Genomic DNA, 5,382 nt, shown 5'->3' with positions numbered 1-5,382 from the left:
TTCTTCCACCTTCGTTGCTTTGGTCCTCCGCTGCCTGCGCGACTGTTGCCGAGTAATTTTTATCCGACCCTCTCTAACACCTCCATCTCTCTACCATCTTCGTGACCTTTGCATCCTTTCGGCATCTTTTTCTTCCCTTTGACGTCTTCTTTCTCTTCTTTCTGCTGTTTTGAATATGCCGATTGGAAGCGATGGTAATCCACTTGGTGTTTTGACGTTGTTGATACGTTCATTTAAAAGATATCGTAAGATAAACGACGCAGGTGAATTATACTGGCGCGTTTCTCGAACGTATTCTCTCCCCTGAAGCGATAGCTTTCAAGTTCGTACTTATTTATGATTGGATGTTGGCTTTTGCATTTTGTTTAGGAAGAGCAAGCAACGGTAGCCAACTGTTCGTGTTTAGATCTCACGCACATTTCTCACGCTGGAAACGCCACGGTTTCGTTATTATGCTTTCGAGCAAGTTCCTCCGTATATTTGTTTAATTAACTCGATAGATGTACGAAAATTGTTATCGTTGCTCCTCGTTCTGTACTCGATTCTGCGTGTTTTACACGCTTTAGGAAGAGATCCTCGCGTATCTTCAAATTATTTCGACAAATTTCTTACCAAACTGCGATGAAAACTAATCTGTACTAAGCTTCAGCCGACAAGAATACGTGTTCCGAAAAATAAGAAAAGAAAGAAGAAGGAAATAATCCATAGATTTGGAAGCGGACCGAAGCTAAAATATATCGCAGAAGCGTGCGAAGCGTCTCTCAGGGGAATTCTTAAACTCTAAAACCCTGCGACAGTCCATCGACCGATCTAATACGTTTCGAATGTGGTATCGCGCGTCCAAGCGACAGAGAAGAAGCCACGTGAATCGAACAGAGGGAAAAAATCGAGTCCAACAAACGAGTCGAAATAAAACGGGCGGGACCGTTCCCTTTAGAAAATTTGCATGCACTTTGTACGGGGCTGAAGTGGCGGAAACCGAATAAGCCTGCGAGTCCCTTCCTCGGCTGGCTCACACCTGTAAATCCCTTTTAGGCTGTTCGGAGCTTTGGACGCCTGTGGAGATGATTTTTACGACTCTTGCGCGTTTCTCAAAGACGAACAACAAAAGAAAGGAATAAAAGAAATAGCAAAAATAGCTGTCGAAACGGGCTAAGAATGTCAACGATACCTTCGTGGTACTTTGTGAAAAGCTATCGCTAATTCTGATTTGTCGTCAATTGTGTATACGTTGCGTATCGAACGTTTACATTCTTTCGGTTTCCATTGTTCTCGAACATTTTTGCTAAACATAGCCCGTTTTATTACGCGTACTTGTTCGGGAATTAGTTTCTCGCGAGTATTTCGTTTATCGTGTCACGTCATGTATTGTAAGTATAACAGATAAAGAAGGCTACGTAATAAGTGTTACAGAATGCCCTAAATTGTTTATTATATATTTGTATATTATATCATATTTTATATATATATAATATATATATAATATATATAATATATATAATATATCATTTGTATATTATATATTGTATATTATATCATTGGATATCTATACGACTGGTCGTCGAGTTTCATCTTGTGGTACCTACACCATCGATGCAGTGGAATTTTAAATGATTAAGAAGATATTCAATATCAAGCCCTGTATGAAACATTTGTAGAATATTTTTGTATAAAATGCGGGGAAATTTAGTTGTCAAAATCCCAACCAAATCGACGACTAGAACACAACGTAACACGACGTAAGCCTGAATACTTAAAGGCTACATATTCATTTCCTACGTGAAGCATCGTTCGATTTTCGAAACAGCAACTGAAGAGAAAGTAAGATAGAAGTAAACCCTGGTGAACTGACTTTTTTATCTAAAAAAAAAAAAGAATCTACTGAATTTCTGAAGTAGCAAAGGTAGAGGAAACAAGACAGAGAGAGAGAGAGAGGTATACCTAATCTAGTGAACTGGAAAATAATGTGAAAAATCGTTCTGGCGAAATGGCTCGTCGAAAAATCCGTTATTTCGTATATTAAAACGCAGGGCGATTCGTTAGAAAGCATTGTCGCCGTCGGAGAAAAGCATATAATGGAAGAAAGAAAAATAGCGGTGGAGCTGGCACAATCGACGATACTGTCGCCATTGTATCGGGCATTGTTTGAAACCCTCCGCAACAATGAACTCTTTTTCCGTCGCGAAAAAACCGACTAGCACCTGCAGTTTATCGGCAACTTCCCGATTTCACCGTCATCTGCCGATGGTTCTGTTCTTTTTAACGATCTCCTTCGATTTCGATACCATTCCACGTTTTCCTCCTAATTTCTGTCCATTTTCTTTTCCTTCTCCTCGACGCGTTTTCTTTGATTCGTCATTTTTATTTTCCAGCGAGAGAAGAGAATTCCAAAGAAATTTCACGCTTTGTGCGGATACAATGGGAAATGTAATTGGTCAATGAGCGGTTCACACACGCACGATCAGACTCTTTCTCTTTTCAGTTTGCAAGAGATTGGAGTCAATTTGAAAATCGACAAGCAGAACCACGAAGTAGTGGAATTCCGTATATATGGGAACTCAGGTCGTTTTTCTTCTGATTTAATCGCGAACGAAAATTACGCGAAAGTCTCGGAGGTTCGAGTGACTTTCGGTGAAAAAATTCAATCCCTCTTGCGCCAGTATACATCATGAATACGCGATTACGCGATGTGTGAACGTGTGAATGTAAAATACTCGGATAATTCGGATAAAATATCGTCTTTACTTTTTCAATTTTACTCTGTTCGCTCGTCGCTTTACTATTTTATTGTATCTGCTAGTCGTATCTACGGCTACCATTAGATCGAGACTAAGCTATCTTTTCACAGCGATCGTTGATTCTCAGACTGTCGACTAAGACAAACTACGATTACCATCATCGTCGTTTCTTCTCTCGCAAGTAACTAAAATTCTATTTACAAAAAAATGGGAACGTCAAACGATAAAAATATCATTAACGCGCACCTACGTCCCACGCATAAGCATAAACATGGCCAATCAACAGAAGTCACGCCGTAAGAGAAGAGAAGAGAAGAGACAAGCAAGGGAATATTATAATCTGAAGAAAAAGAACGACACGACTCCGATTCACAAGCAGCCGGAGCTCAACAAGTTGAATCAACGACGTCTTCTTCTACGATTCTGTTCCCTCTGAAACATGAATAATCGGCCGGACAAAGGGGCCGAGCATAATCCTTGGAAATGATCGACGAGACATCGCGTACCATCCGCACAATGCAGGCGAAAGAAGTCGACGCGCGCTTAAAGATTACATTACAGGCAAAATGGCGTGCTTAATCAGGCCATTTATTCGTCGAGCAACGGGCCCGTTCCACCATGTGAAAAGGGAAGATGGTTTTTGTGCGAATCCCCGTCGCCTCCCTACGGAGAAGAGTCGTATTTTCTCGCATTGTCCGCTCGTCGCCATTGTCAGTCCGAGCCAGGGCCCGTATCGATTACACGTTACAATTATAATAAGCTGGTAATGTCGGTATAATGTCGCTTCCGGGCCGATTTTCCATCGATAGATTGCTCGTAGCTGTTGCTGAAAATTTCTATCTATGTTTAGGGGACTATCTAAATTAGGTTTGAAAATGATTTAAAAGCCAGAATCGTGTTATTCTATTTTTAAGAGACGCTTTGATGTTGTAGACGTTGACATTTTCGAAGTCTTTAATTTTCAAAGTCTGATTGTAATTTCCGAATCGGAGAATGTTTGAGGTATGTATTAGGTCGTCCGGAAAGAGTCTTTCCTTTACAGACGCGTCTTCTACAACGGCGCATTTTTATACAAACATGAAACCTAATCTGTCGAACCTTGTGATCTTTAATTTCATAGAACAAAATCGATCATACGTAATTCGATAAAATAATATAAAACGGAAAATGTTGTGCGTCCATTATTTCCTTATAGAACGAAAGAAACTTTTCGGACGACCTAATATATATATTTCAAGACGATGATTTCATTCTTGAAATGTTTGAAATTTAATCCACGACGGATATAATTGTCGATCCTTTTTAGGAGAATTTTTGTTTAATTACGGAAATTATACCACGCACAGCCTGCGCTAGCTTCCAAGGAAAATCGTGTCGTAAGAAAAATTGTGCTAATCCTGGTTGACGACCCAGGTGACCAGAAGATACTTGCGGAGATCCGAGTCGATAGCGGTATCACGGATGATGCATTTTCAGGCCTGGAATAGAAGCGCTGCCGTGGTATATACCGAGATCACGCTGACATTCAATTACGGTCCACTTACATAGGCGAGGCTCGATGAATACGTGCATCCACTTGATCTACCTATTTTCCAGCTAATAGTTCCTAATAAGGAACCTTGAACGCCCTATCCAAGAGGTTTTCCATTCTCGGTTAAGATCGACGACCATTCACCATACGTTATAAAATATTTTAAATTACAATGTTACGGAATATTTTAAGTTACATTTCATTTTGTTCCTCTTTTTCATTTTTCTACGCGCAATATGACAAGGTCTCCTATAAGGAGCGATAAAGTCTCGCAAGAACCTGCATCGTAACGCAATACGGAATCAGTAAAAATCAACTGCAAGATATTTCTAAGAACGTTTTGAAATTACCGTGAACGTGAAAAATTGCGAGAATCTCTCGTATAGAAACGTCTAAGAATACTTAAAATACCTTTACGAGAAAATTCGAGAAAGTACGTAAAGTTCATTCGTACGAAAATCCGTAAAACGTGTGAGGCTGGTTCGCGAAAGGATTCCTAAAAATGTGTAGCTGTTTTTAAAAACGATTCCCGAAACTACGTGAAGTTCAGTCGGATTTATAAATATTCCGACGAATGCATGAAATTCTTTCATAAGAGAAGAGATTGTTAGAAACGTAAAGAAAGGACGAAAAATATCAATGAACAGCGCTTGGTTGGCACCGACTGAGAATCACTGACGATTCGCGGTCTCCGCATCTTAAATAACCGACCGGCACCTATGATTTTCTCGGAACAACCGACGGCCCGATTAAATTGATTCGCAAGCTCCAACGCCGGGGGAGAAGTAAGGGATGAGAGGGGTTGAAAGCGGTGCTGGTGGGGGCAGCCATAAACGAGGCTATAGGTACCGTTTTCCTCGGTAAGTAAATAAGTTTAAACGAGGCCACGACGACACGACGTTAGGTTCCGCGATCCTGGAAACAGGTTCCTATTCAAATCGTGCACTTACAAAATTCCTAGAACTTCGTTCGATATCTTCGAATACTCGTCCCTTCTGTACTCTTCGAATCTTTCATTTTGAGAAAGGTACAAAAATTTATTAATTATTAAAAAAAAAAAAAATTGGCAAAATCTAGTCACAAGTTCGGGAATTCTTAAGTTTGTGACCCTGC

Source organism: Bombus impatiens, unplaced genomic scaffold (assembly GCF_000188095.3).
Source record: "Bombus impatiens unplaced genomic scaffold, BIMP_2.2 scf_0452, whole genome shotgun sequence".
Lineage (NCBI taxonomy): Eukaryota > Metazoa > Arthropoda > Insecta > Hymenoptera > Apidae > Bombus > Bombus impatiens.
Note: the sequence above shows the minus strand (reverse complement) of the source record.